At 31.1% G+C, this 20,179-nt stretch overlaps 2 pseudogenes; both read left to right on the top strand.

Annotated features, from left to right (window-relative positions):
• The first annotated feature begins 1,947 nt into the window (after nucleotides 1-1,947).
• On the top strand, nucleotides 1,948-4,466 carry LOC130970496 (2-alkenal reductase (NADP(+)-dependent)-like; annotated as a pseudogene).
• Nucleotides 4,467-13,992: 9,526 nt separating this feature from the next.
• On the top strand, nucleotides 13,993-15,550 carry LOC130967186 (2-alkenal reductase (NADP(+)-dependent)-like; annotated as a pseudogene).
• Nucleotides 15,551-20,179: the final 4,629 nt, after the last annotated feature.

Consider the following 20,179-nt stretch of genomic DNA (forward strand, 5'->3'; position numbering starts at 1 on the left):
CTCAACAACTGCACCTACCATAAAGATTATAATGACCCTTTAATTGTGAATGTCAAATGTATATAAAATTTCAAATTTTTTATGTGATTTTTTTAGTTTTAATATTTGGTTTAATTCTTTTATTCAATTTGCATTCGGCTATAGACACTTCTACGGATAAATTACAATTCGTAAAATGATGGCAATTTAAGTTTGGCATTTGAAAAATGATAGAATTTAATAGCCATGGACAAGGTCGAGATAATAGCGTGAACTTATTGGTACGGTTTTTGGGTGTAATAGCCCGTAGAGCAACGCTGTAAATTGAAAAGGTCTTTGGTGCTGAAAATATAAGGTATGTCCGGTAAGTTTTGGCAAGTCTAAATGTAATTTTGGGTTTGCAACTGGTGGAGTCTCCAGCAACGTATCTAAGTAACATATGATAAATTTAGAGAAGTTGGTTGAAACTTGAGAGAAAAAGTTATGAATATAAAAAAACTAAAATTCAATTAGTAGTTCAATTTTTGTTATCAAAATATGATGATAAAATATCTAATTTATCCAATGATATACTAGACATTTAATTGGTGGATTTAATAAATAATAGTTAAAATTTTAAATACATTTAATCTAAAAGACGATAATTTTTTTTATTTATGATATAAATTTTTTATTTTTTATTATACACAAGTTTAGACTATTATTATTATTATTATTATTATTATTATTATTATTATTTAATGAAAAAGATTAAATATTATATATTTAAAAAATTTGATTTTTGTTATTAATATTATATATAAATATAATTTTAATTTAATAAAATTGTTCGTTTAGAATAAATCAACACAAATTAATCATGGATTGTATTTGAAAAACAGTGTGAGTTAACCATAAAAATAATGTAATTAAATAATCTGATGTTAGCCACGAAAAAAATTGTGGCTGAAAAAATCTGGCCTACATAAATTGTGGGTCTTCGAAGGTCTCTATGATATTTAAAATTGTGACTAATAACCCTAAAATTGTGACAAATTGAAAATATAATCTCCTGATTAATCACAAATATTCTTTTGTAGTCAATATATGATTGCTACCGTTATTTTAGAGTTTAGCTATAATTTTTTGATAGCTAAATCTCTTATTTCTTGTAGTATTTAACATTGTACAATAAATTCACTTTTTTTTTTTTTTTAGTTTTTACTGAAACAGTATCATTTTCCTTTTCTTTGAATGATTGATTCCATATAACTAACAAACAAAATTGGCAACGGAACCGAGTCTCATTTGAAAGTGGATACTTGAAAGTTGAGACCTTAATTAATTAACGAAAAATCATATTAGGACTGCCAACAGGCTTCTATATATATAAAAGTAAAATCAAGAAATTTAATTATCTCTCTGTTACGTTGTAAGCACTGACGTCAACTTTGATAACCAAGCTATAAATCGAAGTCAAGGGATAAGAAGCGTAAGCTCTTGCGGCACCTTATTTTATTAATAAAACAAAGGAAAATTCTACGATATGTAAGGTATTTGTTGTGTTTAATTTATCTAAAGAATGAGAAGTAAAATTTTTTACTTTGTTTTTGTGTCGGACAGTTAGACACGATAAAAGAGATTATAAAATAACTCGTATTTTGTTTTAACTTCTAATCAATTATTTTGTGTATAAAAAAATAAGTTAGTAATTAATCATATTATGTATAAAAATATATATATTTTATATTTAATAAATTTTTATTATATTATTATAAATAAATTTAATTATATTATTTTATTGTGACAGATTTTATTATTTTAGTGATGGATTATTTAATTAAAAAATATATAAATTAATATGTATAAATATATATAATTAGATAATGATACCTAAATTTTATTAGAGATGGAGCTTTTGGGTGTGCTAACCTATAAATAGAAATGAAAACTACAAATTACATATCATTAACCATCATGTATGTATCGATCATGGGTGAGAAGAGTAGTAATGATTGGAGAGCAGAGGAAGTAAAGAACAAACAAGTTATACTGAGAGATTATGTGAGTGGATATCCCAAAGAATCTGACATGTACATAGTAACAAGTACCATTAATAAACTGAAGGTTCCAGAAGGCTCAAATGGTGTGTTGGTGAAGAACTTGTACCTTTCATGCGATCCAACCATGCAATTCCGCATGAGGAAAAATCCCCATTCCCCTTCCCACCAATCCGAGTCTTATGTCCCTGGATCTGTAAGTATTATAAACGACTTTAATTATCGGTTGGTTTTTATTTTTCTTTTTATGAAATTGAAAGTACTGTTTTTTTTTTTTTAATTTTGTTTATAAATCATAAAAGCGAAAATTATTAAAAGTTAGGGAAGTATATATTTTTTTTAAAATTTGTTAAAAATTTTAAAAATACTCATAAATTTTATCTTGTTTTAAATTTGTCACAGAATTAAAATTTTAAGGTAAAAATCAGAAACTTCACGTGAAGTTGATATTTGAGAGGTGTTAGATGATTTGACTGATTTGACTAAATTTTCATATAACGACTCTCAGATATCAACTTCACGTGAAATTGACTTCACGTGAGTTTTCACCTTAAAATTTTTAATTTGCATCAAATTTATTCCTAATAACTAATGTTTCAAAAAAAGAATGACCAATTTAAGAATAACTTCACAAGAACATCTTTAATACAAGTAAATCAAATATATTTATTATGTATTATTATTAGATTAGTCCTAATTTTAAAAAAAAATTGTCAAAAATATATTTGATACAAATAAAAAACTTGTATCTATAAATTTTATGTTTATTTTAATTTTAATTGTTGCAGCCCATTAATGGGTTTGGAGTGGCTAAGGTTCTGGATTCAGGGCATGCTGAGTTTAGTGCTGGTGACTTAGTTTGGGGAACAACTAGTTGGGAAGAATATAGTCTCATTCAAAATCCAGAGCAGCTCAAGAAAATTCACCACACTGATGTGCCCCTCACACATTACACTGGAATTCTTGGTAATTGATCTCTCTATGCACTAACTTTAACGGTTATATTCAAGAAATTGAAATGTTCAAAAAATTTAAACATGTTTCTAATGTTTCAAAATGTCAAACCAAACACATTCGAACCGTTTTACTAGTCTTTACAGAAAATAAATTTTAAAGAATTTGTCTTTAAATATCTAGTTTGACAAGTTTAAGGACCGATCCAGTTAAGGTTTAATTAGTTCCGACCCATTTACCTATAATAACACTGGCTAAGTTTAGTAACCATTTGTATACGATCTAGTTCAAGACTTGATGATGTTTACTTAGTTGTTTTGAGTTATTTGAATAGGGATGCCTGGGATTACTGCATATGCTGCAATCTATGAAGTTGGTCTTCCAAAAAAGGGAGAATGTGTGTTCATCTCAGCAGCATCAGGTGCTGTTGGTCAAATAGCTGGACAGTTTGCCAAATTGCTTGGTTGTTATGTGGTTGGAAGTGCTGGCTCCCAACAAAAGATTCATCTTCTAAAGAACAAGTTTGGTTTTGATGATGCCTTCAATTACAAGCAAGAGCCTGATTTGGATGCTGCTTTAAAAAGGTAGTGCTAAATTGACTATTTAAAATTAATATCTTTATGACATGGTATCAGAATTTTTATGATTAAAAGTTTCAAACTTACTAAATAATGGTGCGTCTTCAGATGAGTTTATAAATTTGATTATAATTTTGTTGGATGAATTAGGTGCTGCCCTGAAGGCATTGATTTCTACCTTGATCATGTTGGGGGGAAAATGCTTGATGCAGTTCTGCTTAACATGAAGCTCCATGGCCGAATCGCGATATGTGGAATGATTTCGCAATACAATCTTGATGAGCCTGAACTCCTAAGGAATGTGATGCTGCTGGCATTGAAGAGACTTACTGTGAAAGGATTCACACACAGAGATCACCATCATCTGTATCCTAAGATCTTGGAACTTGTATTGCCTTACATTAGGGACAAGAAGATTTTCTATGTTGAAGACATTGTTGAGGACTTGAGAATGGACCCGCTGCTCTTGTTGGGCTATTCACTGGTCGCAACTTTGGAAAGCAAATTCTTGCCCTTCCTCCTCAATGATCAATCATAATCATGCATCATAGTAGGTTAAAAAAATTAAATAAAAAGTTGATTTTGTTGGAATAAATTGTTTCATAATTCACACATCATCCATGTTGAATCATCCATATTGTTTAATGGAAGAGTTGTCTCGGTCTTTTTCAACCAAAATCTACTGTATTTCTAATAGGGCGGTTGAATTGCAACTCTTCTGATGAGAAAAGAGTTGTTGAAGCGGCTTTGGTATATTAAGCTGCGTTTGTTTACAGAGACAGGACACTGAACAAGGACACAGAGATACAGGATAGTGTTTGACAGAGGAGACATGGATAGAGATAATGTGTCCAGAGACACTGAATTAGTCTATTTTGTGTCCATCCTGACAGAAAGGACACGGAGACACTAACAAGGGACACAACTTATTTTTTATTTTTTTTTCATTATTCTTGTTAATTTTTCATAATTATATTTTTTATTATTATATTTTTCATCTCAAACTTTTTGAATAAAAAAATGAGAATAAATTAGATTTTCATAATTTGTTCTAGTTTATCACCAAACAGAATACAAGAACACAAAATTTTGTTCTCTATCTATCAGTGTCTTGTCTTGTCCTGTTCTCCGTGTCTTGTCCTGTTCTGTTCTCGAAAACAAACGCAGCCTTAAGGACCGAAACCCTGAAGTCACTATTTATATTTGAGCATGGCACCCATTAAATCCTAAAACCCAAATAAAAATAGTATCTAAAACTCATAAAGATAATATTTGGTTTTATTCTCATTTAATTTCAAATCAAAAGTAATTATGATTTATTCAATTTAGTATTTATAACAATAAATAAGATTACCGTTATATAAGTTATTTAATTTGAAATAGCATAATTTGTGATTATAAATAATATATGTATTGTCCACAAACAAATTGAAAAATTAAATAATTTTTTAACAATCTCCCACTTGATCTATACATATATTCTTTTTTTAGATAATCACATCTTATAAACTTTATGCGCGCATTTGGATGCTATTTCCCTTATTACTTTAACAATTTGGTCCGTCTCATATATTAGATATGGAATTACCGCAGCTTTTATCACATTAATGTCGTGATTGAACCACGGTAATCACCATCCTAATATACTTAACGACATAAATCAAATTTGGATGAGTAATATGAAAATTACATGTCAAGTGATCTCATGCATGTCTATTTTCAGTTGGTCCAACTTTATTGAGATCAAACACAACAAACATTACAAAATAAACATTTCATATAACATGAAATAAACCATCAACTTAATTATGCAGAAAGATGATTCAATATCTATTATAGGACATATAACATAAAATAAACTCCCACTAAACCAAGATATTACATGTATTGACACCATCCGAGCAATGTATTCATGAAAGACTTTAGGGATCAATCTCTTGGTTAATGGGTTTGCTAGCATATACTCTATTCCTATATTCTATGAAAATCTGTTTTTCTTGAACTTTCTCCTTGATAACTAAGAACTTGATGTCTATATGCTTCAGTTTCGTCGAATTCTTATTGTTGTTAGAGTATAGTATTGTTGATTTATTGTCACAAAATTTTTCAACGCCCTTTCAATGTTATCTACTATACAAAGCTCAGTAATAAAGTTTTGTAAAACCATATGCCATGTTTGGATGCCTCAAAGCAAGCAACATACTTTGCCTCCATTGTTTAGGAAGCTACAAGAGTTTGTTTGTTAGACTTCCATGCGATAGCTCCTCCAACCAATATGAAGACACAGCCTAAAGTAAAGCATCTACTATCTTAGCATCCCGCAAAATCAAAATCAGAGTACCTAATGATCTCCAATTTTTTTTATCTCCGATAAGTAAGCATGTCATCCTTTGTTCTCTTCAGATAATGCATTACACATTTAACAGTTATCGAATGATCTATGTCAAGATTGCTCAAGTATCTACCTAACATTCTAACTATGAATGATATATCGAGACATGTGCAGACTTGAGCATACATTAAACTCCGCCCCTAGTGCTGATGCATATGGTTTATTATGCATTGTTGTCCTCTCAAGATCATTTTTGGGGTATTGTTTGAGACCGAACTTGTCTCCTTTAGCTACGAGTGTGTCTATTGGTCTACAGCTTTCCATGTCATATCTACTTAAAATCTTTTCGATGTAGTTCTTTTGTGATAATTCAAGAATACCTTGAGAGAGATCTCTTAGTATCTCGATTTCTAATACAAATAAGGCATCACCAAAATCTTTCATTTCGAATTTGTTCGATAAAAATTTCTTAGTTTCATACAACAAGCCTATATCGTTACTGGCAAGTAGAATGTCATCAACATATAAGATCAAAAATATGTATTTACTCTCACTAAACTTGCGGTATACACATTCATATATGATATTTACCTTAAAAATCATATGAGGTAATGACTTGATGAAACTTGCGATACCATTGATGGGAAGCTTGTTTAAGACCACAGATGAATTTCTTTAACTTACAAACTATAGATTTTGAATCGCCTGATATAAAAGTTTCTGGTTGTACCATATACATTGTTTATAGTCTATGATATCGAAGAGAAGTCTCTTTATAGTCTATGCCTTCCTTCTGAGTTAAGCCTTTAGCGACCAGACGAGCTTTATATCTCTTGACATTATCCTTATAATCCCTTTTTGTTTTAAATATCTATTTACAAACAATTGGTTTCACACCTTCAGGTAATTCTACGAGATCCCAAACGTCATTGTCTTTCATAGACTTTATATTTTCTTTCATGGCATCAATCTACTTTTCAGAGATAGAATTTTGTATGGCTTGCAGAAAATTGATTAGGCATTTTCTGTCAAACCAATGTCATCCTTATGTTTTTGGAGATAGACTACATATTCATCTGAAATTGCACTTCTCCTTTCTCTATTGAATCTCCCTAATTGCACTTCTTGAGGTTGTTGAGCTTGCTGTATGGGTTGGAATTGAAGAGGATTCTCATTATTCTCCTGTACTGTAGCAGTATCTTGAGCAACAATAATATTCTCATTGTTCTCTTGTACTATAACTGGATCTACAGTAGGATTCTCAATGTGCTATTGTACTGCAACTGCATCTTAAACAATAATAGGTACAAAGACCTGATCATTTTTAGTTACTCAATCCTCATCAAAAGCAAAATTCTTAATGTTTTCTTTTTCCCAAACTCAACATTCTCAAGAAATCTTGCATTTTCTATTTCAAAAATACACCTTGATGCAGGATTGTAAAACTTTTACCACCATAAACGTTCAGCATAACCAACAAAGTAGCAACTAATTGTTCTTGAGTCCAATTTTCTTTTATGCGGCCTATAAGGTTGTGCCTCAGCTAGACATCCCCAAATGTGCAAATGCGCTATACTGATTTTTCCAGTTCAAATTTTATAAGGGGTTTTGTTAACTGCTTTGTTTTGTACCCTATTAAGGATGTACGCTACGGTCTTTAAGACTTCTCTCTGGAGTGATTCAGGTAAGGAATAATGACTAATCGTACTTCTTACCATGTCTTTAAGAGTTTGGTTCCTTCGCTCTGCAACAGTATTCATGCTAGGTTTGCCTGGCATGGTGTTGCGGAACAATACCACATCCTCTAGAAAAAGAGTAAAAGGCCTGGGATGTTGCTCACTGAACTGTCATATCTTCCGTAATATTCACCACCACGATTCGATTTGACAACTTTAATTTTATTTCCAAGTTGAAGTTCAACTTCAGCTTTGAAAGATTTGAAAACATCCAATGTTCGGGACTTTTCATGAATTAAATATAGATACCCATAACGAGAGTAATCATCTACGAACGTAATAAAATACCGTTGTCCATTCTAAGAAACAGTAGGGAATGAGCCACATATATCAGTATGTATCAGTTCTAAGACATCTTTAGCTTTCTCGGCACCTAATTTTCTTTTGTTTGTCTTTTTTTCCTTTATGCACTCAATGTAGATTTCAAAATCTGCCAAATTTAGGGGTCCAAAATTTCATCTGACACAAGCCTCTGAATTCTCTATTTAAAGATATGACCTAGTCGTTTGTGCTATAATGATGCCGAATTCTCATTTAGTTTTTCTTTTGTACCTGTTTGCAGTATTTTATTATTATAGGAATTCAAATCAAGCCTATATAGATTATCCATCAAAGGATCAGAGCAAATATTATTTGAATTATAAAAGATACTGGCTTTATTGTTTCTGAAGGAACAAAAATAGCCTAATTTCTCCAAACGAGAAAGGAAAACTAAATTCTGTCTAAACGGCGATACATAAAATGTTTCAAACAAATCCAAGTAAAATCCACTCGTAGAACATAATCTAAAGGTTCTTATAACTTCAATTGCAACTATATTGTCGTCTACCACATATATGTATCTTTCAGCATCACTTGGCGGTTAGCTCCACAGGCAATCCTGCATAGTAACACTTGCATGAGTAGTAGCAGCAGAATCTATCCGCCAAGCATCAACATGTACATAACTTTAACTAGCCTCAGAAAAAATGAAAGTAAGAATCATACCCTTCTTGACACACCAAGTGACATATTTGGTACAATCTTTTTTTATGTGTCACACCTTCTTACAGAAGAAACAGGTTAAAACTTGATCCTATTTCTTAGCCTTTTTCTGCTGAGAAGGCGCATTCGCATTAGTATCACACTTTTTTTTATACAGAGAAGATGAAATTATGTGAGTACTTTCAGTTTCATCTTACTGTAGCCTTTCTTCTTGTTGTACACAGCGAGATATAAGCTCATTTAGAGACCAAGTGCCCTTCAGAGTGTTATAACTCACTTTGAATTGTCCAAAGTGTGCAGAAAGAGAGATCAAAATGAAATGCACGAGTAAATCTTCAAACAACTCCAACTTTGGTGTTTTCAATTTAGAAGCAAGATTAGACATTTCCATAATGTACTTCCTTATGCTCCCTTTACCTTTATACTTCATGGAGACAAGTTTGCTCAAAAGGCTACTTGCCTCCACCTTTTCATTCTTAGCAAAAAAAATTTTCAACATCTTTCAGGAACTATTTGGCATATTTATCCTTAGTAATTGAGCCCCAAAATGTCTTAGGAATTGAGCGTTTCATAATCATAATGTTCATTTGATTGGATCTCTCCCACTTCTCTATTTTAACGTCATTGGAATTTTTTGGAGTGGGAGTAAGTTTCTCCTATCGAAGAGTTATATCCAAATCCATACAATCGAGGACAATCTCCACGGTATCCTTTCAAACCTTAAAGTTTGAACCATTCAGTATAAGAATACTGCTAACTTGTGCAGAAACATTGGTAGCTGAACTCATATTTTTTGAATTAGAACAAAAACATGTAGTAAACATTAGTTAAATAATAGGAAAAAGAGTCCATATTGAGATATCTAGAACAACATTAATTTTTAATCTTTGGATAGAAAAATTAACTGTAAGTGATATTCTCATTGTAGTAATTAAATATTGTCAAACATTTCTGTCACACATTAAGCCTTTTTTTTAAACCGACTGAATGCGCACGTGGAAACTTAAACTTTGCAACTTATTTATTATCGCATATATTTTCTATTAGTTGGCCAAAATAATAACCTTTCTGTGAGCCGATTATTGATCGCATAATTAATAGAAAATAAACAAAAGTGTGCAATACTTATTATTTAGCCAAATAATAAACTTTTTTTGGGTCAATTATTGTTCGCATAAATAATGAAAATCGATTTATTTTTAATTTTTTATTATTCAAATATTATTAATGTATATATATAATTTAGTCAAATATAATTTTTTTAATCAATTAATATTCATATAAATTACGTGCACAATAATTCTTATATTCCAAAAGAATAATCAATTAATTTTTACACCAAACTAATGGTACACAGAATTAGATCCGAGACGATTAAAAGTTTAGTAATACTTTATTAATATTTTAAAATAAATCAATTTATTATTTATTATACTAAAAAAATTCTGCCACACTAAATAAAAGGAAGACCGCCTCATTAAAATATATGCATGCCTCAAATGTATAACCAAATAATGATATATATATATAAACGATCTTCTGTATTTATTTTTTTTATAAGTTGCATCAAATGTAAGTACATATCCAAAATATTGATAATCAGCCTTACGAATATCATTTGCTCAAAATAAATTTGTCAATCGACTTTTATCATTAATATTGTACTTTGTCATGGCCATAGAATTAACATCGGCTTTTTTAAGTAAATAACTAATTGTCGCATTAGAATTCCCACCAATCAACTTTGCACGACGAGTTTTTTCAATGTAATTATCCAAGTCCTTCTTTGTGAACCCGACATTAGCATAATCTCCAACTTGGCTTACCATTAGTCCCATTATTTTAGAAGTTGGTAGACCATTATCATGCATGGTGTTCGTCGAAGCTTTTTGAGCCTCAGTCAACTCATGATGGTTTGAAATTAGGTGTATCAAGCATTGGGGTATAAGCTCGTAGTTGTGCTTCTTAACTATTTTTTTAACCTTCCAAGTTGAAGTTTTAGTGTTAAAGTACACTGCAAGCATGGCTTCACAATCAGTACGAGTCAGCGTATTATGCTCCCTCTTCCTATTCGAATTAGAGATGTATTTCCCGACTCTCTTTTCTTCTTTGTTGCAAAAAATCGCCTTCTGCGTTGTGTTCAATCTTTTCCACGCGCTGTATCATCCTTGCAAACTTCGAACCCAATACACCTCGTATAACGCACATACAAGTTATAAGATGCCCGATGTTTCAAATATCTGGTTTATAATATCATCGGCCGTCACAACAACACACTTGCTACAACTGCCACCGCAATCACAAGTGCAATTCACATTCTCTTTTAAACCAGTCATCATGCAATATTCAATTTATATTGTCTACTGAGTGGTTCCAAATCAATATCTATTGCATTCAGACTCGTTTTTTTTTTTCTTATTCTATATACATAAAAAAGTGAAAAATTTATTCCAAAAATAAGAACAGATAGAAGTAAGAGATAGTTTCATAAGACATTTTAATCTAAACTAAAAAATAGACTAAAATGAAAGTTAATGAGAACTTTGTATGCAACCCAAACCTTAAAGCAAAACTTGATAAATTAAAACTAAGTTATGGAGAGAAAATATAACATACCAAGAGAAATTGTAGTCCAAAAGAGCTTAGAAGTAACAAAATCAAGGTTCAATCACTAACAAATTCAACTAATTGATGATTTTTAGCAGCAAAAATATTTAGCTAAGTAATTATTTGAGTAGAACAACAACAAATTCAAATTTCAGTGAATGTTATCAATACCAAATTCATCTCAATGATTACTCAGCAACATAAAAAACTTGTTCAATGAATTTTCATCAACAAATTATTTAAGGGTCAGTGAAATAACAAATTCAAGATTTAATCACTAACAAATTCAACTCAGTAATGATTTTCAGCAACAAAAAAACTTACTCAGTGCATTTTTGTCAACAAATTATTTAACAAATTCAACTCAGTGAATTAACAAATTCAACTCAGTGATTATTTTCAGCAATGAAAAGATGTAGCTAAGAAATTATTTGAGTAGAAGAGCAACAAATTCATCTCAATGATTTTTCATCAATAAAAAAATTAGTTCAGCGAATTTTTATCAACAAATTATTCAAAGTTCATAATTAATGTGATTATTTTCAGCAAAAAAAATAAAAAATAATAACAAAACAGAAAAAGGAAAGAACAAGAAAATTTGTAGGAACTCACCAAATTGGGACCAGGTTGTGTGAAGGAAGCCGACGGCGAGGAGGACACGAGGAAGTCTGGGGACCTGCTGCTTCTGTCTCCAGTGACGACGAGCGCAACGACGGCGCGAGACTGACTACGAGGTGGTAACAAGACAAGGAGCGACGACGACGTCCAGCCCCGGGAGCTGCTGCTACTACCGCTAGCAACGACGAAGGCAGAGAAGGCGCGCGAGACCGGAGACTGTAGGAGAGTGACAATGAGCTTCTCGGAGACAATGAGAGAGATCGATGACGAGAAAGGGAGAGAACTTGGATTCGAGAGCAATGAGGCATAGCCGCATAGTGAAAGATGGTAGAGCTGCTGTAACAGTAATATTAAGGGAGGAGAAGAGGACTGTGAAACGACGTAGTTTCATATATTTAAGAGAAAAAAATATGAACTGTACCAGTTTATTTAAATCGGACAGGTCGAACTAGGTCTAAAGCACCTGATTTGGAAACCGATTTCATTAACCAGTTTTTAATAAAAAACCAATCACACATCAGCAACTTAAAAAAAATTCTTTTGACATCTTTACATGAGTCTTTCCTTATTTTATTAATAAAACAAAGGAAAATTCTATGATATATAAGATATTTGTGTTTAATTTATCTAAAAAATGAGAAATAAAATTTTTAGATTATATTATTTTATTGTGACAGAATTTATTATTTTAGTGATGGATTATTTAATTAAAAAATATATAAATTAATATGTATAAATATATATAATTAGATAATGATACCTAAATTTTATTAGAGATGGAGCTTTTGGGTGTGCTAATTAACCTATAAATAGAAATGAAAACTACAAATTACAAATTATTAACCATCATGTATCTATCGATATAGTTCAACTAGGTATTTTTTAAAAGTTGTACAATATTCAGTTTTTTATTATAATAATTAAAAAAAAAACAAACACATCTAAAAATTCTAAATAAATTTAGTGTCTTTTTAAAATTAAATATACATTCAAAATACAAACTAAATAAAACTAAAATTTAAAATTCAAATTTTAATTTTTAATTTCTGTTTCAAATTTAATATATTTAATTATTAATATATTACAATTTAAATACACATCCAAAAATCAAATTAGTTAGAATTCAAAATTTGGTAATTCTGCTTGCAAAATTCTAAAAAAATTTGGTTGAGTTCATTCGTGAAGATATGTTATCTTACTTTTTTTATTTAATAAAAAGTTCTATTTTTTAAATTTATGTATAATATTGGAAGTGTCTGTGTTTTTTGAGAGTTGTAATGTTAATCTAATTTAAATGTGTCAATACTTAATTTTGGATATGTTTATGTTGTTCATTATGTTTTTATGTACATATATAAAAAAATTTACATGAATTTTAGATGTGTAGATAAAATATTTAGAGTGTATTTTTATAATTTTGGATGTGTATTTAAGTTTAATTTTGGACGTATTTTAAAAATATTTTGAATAAAATATCATACTATTAGATGTGTTATAATTAAAAAATAACAAAATTTTTATGATCATACCATCTAGGCATCTATATCTTCCCTCTTAAACTCCAGATTTTTTTTATTTCTTTACTCAAACTACTTATGTACAAAGTATTTTATTTGTAACAACTTTATTAATAAAATTAAATAAAAATGTTCCAATTAAATAAGAATAGAGTTTTTATATTTATTTTTAAATATAATTAAAAATGTTGAACATAATATTTCTTAACAAATTACATAAACACATGTATAGAAAGTAGTGATACTTTTTACCAATGTAGAACGAGAGAGTGCTTCAATTAAAAAGTGGTGATACGTTTTCATTGGTAAAGACTAGAAAGAGAATTCAGCAAGAATGTATCTTTTTGGTTTTGGATTCACTAATGCAGTGTAAATGTCCCGTAGAATAAGGAATAAAAAATTTTATTTGTTACGTAAAAGAAAGTTATGTAAAAAAAAGCAAAGTTATGATAATTAACTATGATATAAAGTGGATAAATTTTAAAATTTAAGTTAAATTCACTTATAGATATGTATCTATAAAATAGGAATATATTTTAATAAAAAATTAATTAAATATTATTTAAATTTGATTAAAAACTGATTAAAGATTGATTAGTGTTGTACAACTAGTATTTTTTCTATCGATAATGGGTGAGAAGAGTAGTAATGATTGGGGAATCGGGAGCAGAGGAAGTAAAGAACAAACAAGTTATACTGAGAGATTATGTTAGTGGATATCCCAAAGAATCTGACATGTGCATAGTAACAAGTACCATTAATAAACTGAAGGCTCCAGAAGGCTCAAATGGTGTGTCGGTGAAGAACTTGTACCTTTCATGCGATCCAACCATGCAATTCCGCATGAGGAAAAATCCCCATTCCCCTTCCCACCAATCCGAGACTTATGTCCCTGGATCTGTAAGTATTATAAACGACTTAATTATCGGTTCGTTTTATTTTTCTTTTTATTTTAGAAATGTCTGAAATTGAAAGTACTGTTTTATTTATTTTGTTCATAAATCATAAAAGCGAAAATTATTAAAAATAAGGATAAAGTTTATCTTTAAAATTTGTTAAAAATTTTAAAAATATTCTTAAGTTAATTTTGTTTTAATTTTGTTTTAAAATTAAAGTTTTCGATTTACATCAAAATTATCTCTAACTATTAATTTTTCAAAAAAAAAAATATGACCATCTAATTCAAGAATAACTTCACAAGAACAATTTTTAATACAAGTAAATCGAAAATATTTATCATACATTATTATTGGATTAGTTCTAATTTAAAAAAATTAATTGTTAAGAATATATTTGATAAAAATAAAAAAATTTTGGACAAAGTTAAAATAAAATAAATTTAAGAATATTTTTAAATTTTTTAACAAATTTAAAGAACAAAAATATACTTTATTCTAAAAATAAAAATGCAAACCAATTAGACTCTTAAGAATTTTTATTTCGTTTTTTTATTCCTGTTAGTCCTTGATATACGTTTATACATAAGCTTACTTTAATTTGCAGGCCATAAATGGGGTTGGAGTTAGCAAAGTTTTGGATTCAGGGAATCCAAAGTTCAAAGCTGGTGATCTTGTTTGGGGAACAACAACATGGGAAGAATATAGTTTCATTCCAAATCCTGAAAACCTATTCAAGATTGAGCACACTGGTGATCTTGATGATGTTCCCCTCTCTTACTATTGTAAAGCAATTTAATTTAATTATGATGTAAAACATAATTAGGTATGCCTGGTATCACTGCTTATGAAGTGAATAATCCACCAAAGAAAGGGGAGAGCATTTTCATCTCAGCTGGTTGGACAATTTGCAAAGTTGCTGGGTTCTTATGTTGTTGGAAGCGCTGCCACTCACAAAAAGGTTTTCATTTTTGAATATATAATTTTACAAGTTGGGGGTAAGATGCTTGATGCAGTGCTATGGCGTATCACAGTGTGTGGAATGATTTCACAGTACAATATTTCTGAGACAGAAACACTCAAGAATTTGATGCAAATTGCTTTCAAGAGACTTACCATCAAGGATTTTACTTTACACATAGAGATCACCATCGTCTGTATCCAAAGTTCTTGGCAACCGTGTTGCTTTTACATTAGACAAAACAAGATTCTGTATGTTGAATACATTCGGGCTTGAGAATGGCCCAGCAGCACTTGTTGGGCTTTTCAGTGGGCTTAACTTGGAAAGATTATTTTTCGAATATCAATAGATATTAGAGGTGGAAAAACTGCCGAGAAGCTTCGTATGGGGAGATGAACCAGATAAGAAGAAAATGCATCTCATAAGTTGGAAGATCCTTTGTCAACCGAAACATTTGGGAGGACTAGGATTCAGAAGGCTCAACACTATAAATGATGCTTTTCTACTAAAAATTATTTGGCAAGTTATGGAGAATCCAGAAGCACTTTGGGTTCAAGTCCTTTTAAATAAGTACTGCAAAGGAAATAGGTTGAACAATCTTATGCAAGCAAAAAAAGGAGACTCACCCTTTTGGAGAGAAATTATAAAGTTATGGCCTACGTTTTCAAACTGCTCTATTCACTACATTGGAAATGGATTATCTACTTTGTTTTGAAAGCAAAATTGGTTAGAGAATAAAGGGATCCTCATAAATAAAGCGTTAAATATGGACATTGTGGATACTGAGATTGTGATGGAAATTATATGCAAACCACCACCTAAGACCGAAAATGATGACGATAGAAGAGGGTGGAGACTGTCTCACGATGGGAATTGCTCTATTAACTCTACCTACAAAGAACTCAGAAATTGGCCAAGTGAGGAGAAAACTGTTTGGAAACAACTTTGAAGTTGGAGAGGTCCATAAAGAGCGAAAATTTTATTATGGACAGCCATGCACAAGAAATTGATGACAAATCAAAGAAAAGCCAGAATTTTTGGAGGAGAAAGGGACTGTACGCTATGTAATGGAGGAGAAGAAGACATCTTTCATGTGCTGAGAAATTGTCCAAAGGCTTCAACAATTTGGGTGAACCTAGTTAAAACAGACGAAATTCTTAATTTCTTTCAATTGGAATGGGATAATTGGATAGAAATAAATCTTCAACAGCAACTGGGGAAAGATGAAGAGTTAGACTGGAGGGATGTGTTTATTACAGCTTGTTGGAGAATTTGGCAATGGAGGAACAAAGAAATTCATGAACAGTATAGGAGACCAATGCAACCATATGCAAAAATTAAAAAAGAAGCCAAGAAAATTAAAAAAGCGCTTGAGAAAGCTTACCTCATCGAACAGAGAAGAGGAAGAATTGAGAGGAACGTTCGATGGAACCCCCCACCGACAGGATGGATCAAATTAAACTCTGACGGAACAGCTCAGAGCAACCCAGGAACTATTGGCTGTGGAGGAATTCTACGGGATGAGGAGGGGCGCTGGATAGCAGGCTTCTCCCATAAAGTTGGAGTTGGAACAACTTTCATGGCGGAACTCTGCGGTGTGAAGAAGGGATTAGAGATAACCTGGACAATGGGTTTTCGAAAAATTGTGGTAGAGATAGATACTAGAGCAGTGATAAAGCTCCTCAACAAGGGAGAAAGTTTGGCCTCCCACCCTAATGCTGTGGTCAGAGAGATATATGAATTAAAAAGAAGAAATTGGAATATTTATTTTGTTCAAATATATAGAGAAGGTAATATGTGTGCAGATTACCTGGCAAAAAAGAGTTTAACAATGGAAGCTGATTTTATTTTTTGGGATATACCTCCTTCTGACCTTAGGAGGATTATTAGTGATGATGAAAGAGGGGTTACCTTACCCCGTTTAGTTTGTATCTAGATTTTCTTTTGGGCTTTTCAGCTCCGTTTCATTACTAAAAAAAAAAAAAGATATTAATTGTTATACATATTAACGGTGGTAAGATTTTTTTATTTAATATTAAAATAATATGTATTGATATTAAAAAATTAATAATAAAATATAAAAATAATTGTTAACAAAAATTTTGATAAAATAATAATTTAATAATTAAAAATTATTGAAGGATATCTTAAAAAATAATTTAATTATTAAATTTTTTAAAAAATATTTTAGTAAAAATATAATTTAATCTATAAAAAATAATTTATTAAAGGGTATTTTGGTAAGTAATATTTAATAATAAAAAATAAAATTTTTGTTAAAGAATATTTTTGTAAAAAAATATATTTTTTTTGAAAAATAAATAAAGTTAACATTAGTTAATACAAAAAAATTAAAATAGATTAAAAATAAATTTTTTTAAAAATTATAAAAGAGAAAATATACATTTTATAAATAAAAAGAAAAAAGTATTATTTTAGTAGGGAGTGAAATTTTTACAAATGAGCTAAACAATTATGATTGCAAAATTTATTTTATACCGACTTATATAAAAGATAACATATGTGTAGATTATCTAACTAAAAATATTGAGTTAGATTTTAGTTTTTTGTTCTGAAATTTTAACTATTTTCAAAATTAATAAACTCCTTCAGGAAGAGGATGAAAGAAAGGCTATCTTATCTAATACTATTTATATTTAATTTCTTTCTTTTTTATCTGAACTTTTTTAGTCTTGTTTCAATATAAAAAAAATCACAAATATCAAATCCGTTGTTATGTTATAGTTTGGACTTGTTATGTTAGTGTTCAGAAAAGAATTTAAGAGATAATAACTGAAATAATTTAAAATTGTTTTCTTTAAGCTTCAATAATATACGTGTGATTTTATGTTCCAATTGATGTATGAATTTTTTCAACCAAAGTTGTTAATTTCCGTGTCAAGTGTGAATGACGAATTGGCGTTCTCATAGTCAGTTAGTCACAATACAATTTATGGATGGAATTTTTTTTTATGAAGAATAAAATGGTTGAAGAAAGAAATTCTTTAGATAAATATTTTTTTATTAAAAAAAATCTTTATTCTGTACTAAAATTTCACTCTTTACTATAACATTATTTTTTATGAATTATATCGATCTCAAATTTTGCATCAATTGTGGGCTATAAGTGTTTTGTTAATTTTTATTTTTTCAAAAGAAAACCTTAAAAGCTACATGTTTCAAATTACAGATTTAAGGTTGTTAGGAGTAGTCTATAGGTAGTTAGTAGTTAGTGGCTTGGCACCAATTCTATTATCTGAGTTCTGTTATTCTAACTGTAAATCAGTTAGGAGTGTAGTTAGGAATATAATGAGCTGGCATCAGTTTGTTACAGCCCTCACTATGCATAAATAACATATCACAGTTCAGTTTAGAGATCACTTCTGTAACCCTAATTTCTAGAACTCTCTCTCTCTCTCTCAAATTCTGAATTCTCTAGGACTCTCACAACACTCTAACATCTTCTTCTACTTCGTTCTGCTTTTCATCTGGTTCTCTGATACCTTTCATGGTATCAGAGCATCCGGTTCTGATCTATGGCCAACACCAGTGTCATCGTCACTTCCGCAGCAGCCTCCGCAACAACAACAAACAATGCAGTTCGCACATCTATCAACACTGTAGCCTTGAAGCTAGATGATAATAATTTCGCTCCATAGAAGTGCCAAGCCCTTGCGTACATCAAATCCAACGGTCTCAAGGATCACCTGAATCAGAAGAAAATTCCATGCCGATACGCCTTGGAAGAAGCAGAATTGCAGATAATGAAACGTAAGAATTTCTAAAATGGGAGCAAGACGATCAATTTCTGATTTCGTGGTTCTTTGCATCGATTGATCCAGCCTTTTCGAGTCAGGTAACAAACTGCGAGTATGCGTGTGAAATCTGGAATAACCTAGAGGAGTATTTTGCAAAAAGATTGAAGTCGAAGGTGAAACAACTAAATTCCTCATCCATGGTAGCCTTCCAGTGTGGTGAGGATAATGCTTGAGCAACCGTGGCAGGTTCAATCTCTGTGAGGTCTAGTAAAGAACTCTGGAGTTGAAGATGATACACTTTTGGCTTGAAGATACCTACGTGTGACCTAGTGATCATGGGGTGTGTCCGAGTGGGTGCTGACTGATCATTTGTCTCAGTTAACCCTGCATCAGAACAAGAGGGAAACATAGCAGTAGAAGAGAAAATATCTGTATTATTAGATAATGAACAAGAATCAACATTAGTAGTATTGGTTGTGTGCTCTAAGGTGTGAGAGTTGGAAGGGAGAGTCGGTGAGGGTGCACTGGCTGCTGGGTTGGAACAGGGTGGGTGTGAAGGAAGGGGAATGGTGCTGGGTTGAGGCTGCTGCGCTGTGAGCTGAAGGGCAGGGGTTGTTGGGTGTGAAGTAAGTCTAAAGAACTGGGTTGATATGGTGTGGGGCTGATGTGGTACAGCACAGGTAGGGCTTTGGTCATTGGTAAAGTTTGAAAATAGGACAGGGAAGGAGAATTCAGTCTCGTCAAATATCACATGTCTAGAGATCAGAATTTTACCAGCTTGGGTTAGGCACTTGTATCCTTTGTGGAAGGGTGAATAGTCAAGGAATAGGCACTTTGAGGTCTTAAAGGCAAACTTGTGGGGCTGATAGTGTCTTAGCTGGGGATAGCAGAAGCAGCCAAAGGTCTTAATAGCTGTATAGTCAGGTAGTTGCTTGTTTATAAGCTCATACGGTGATTTTTGGTGAGTAACAGGTGATGGCAGTCGGTTTATGATGTGAGTGGCTGTAAGAAAGGCTTCATCACAAAATTTTAGCGGCATTGAGGACTGTGGTAGGAGAGTGAGACCCATCTCTGTTATATGTCTATGCTTTCGTTCAGTGCTCCCGTTTTGCACATGTGTGTAGGGACAGCTCATTCTATGTGCAATCCCATGTTGCATTAGTCTCTTTGTCAAGGCATGAGAGGTGTACTCTTTTCCATTATCTGTCTGTAGTGTTTTG

Source organism: Arachis stenosperma, chromosome 3 (assembly GCF_014773155.1).
Source record: "Arachis stenosperma cultivar V10309 chromosome 3, arast.V10309.gnm1.PFL2, whole genome shotgun sequence".
Lineage (NCBI taxonomy): Eukaryota > Viridiplantae > Streptophyta > Magnoliopsida > Fabales > Fabaceae > Arachis > Arachis stenosperma.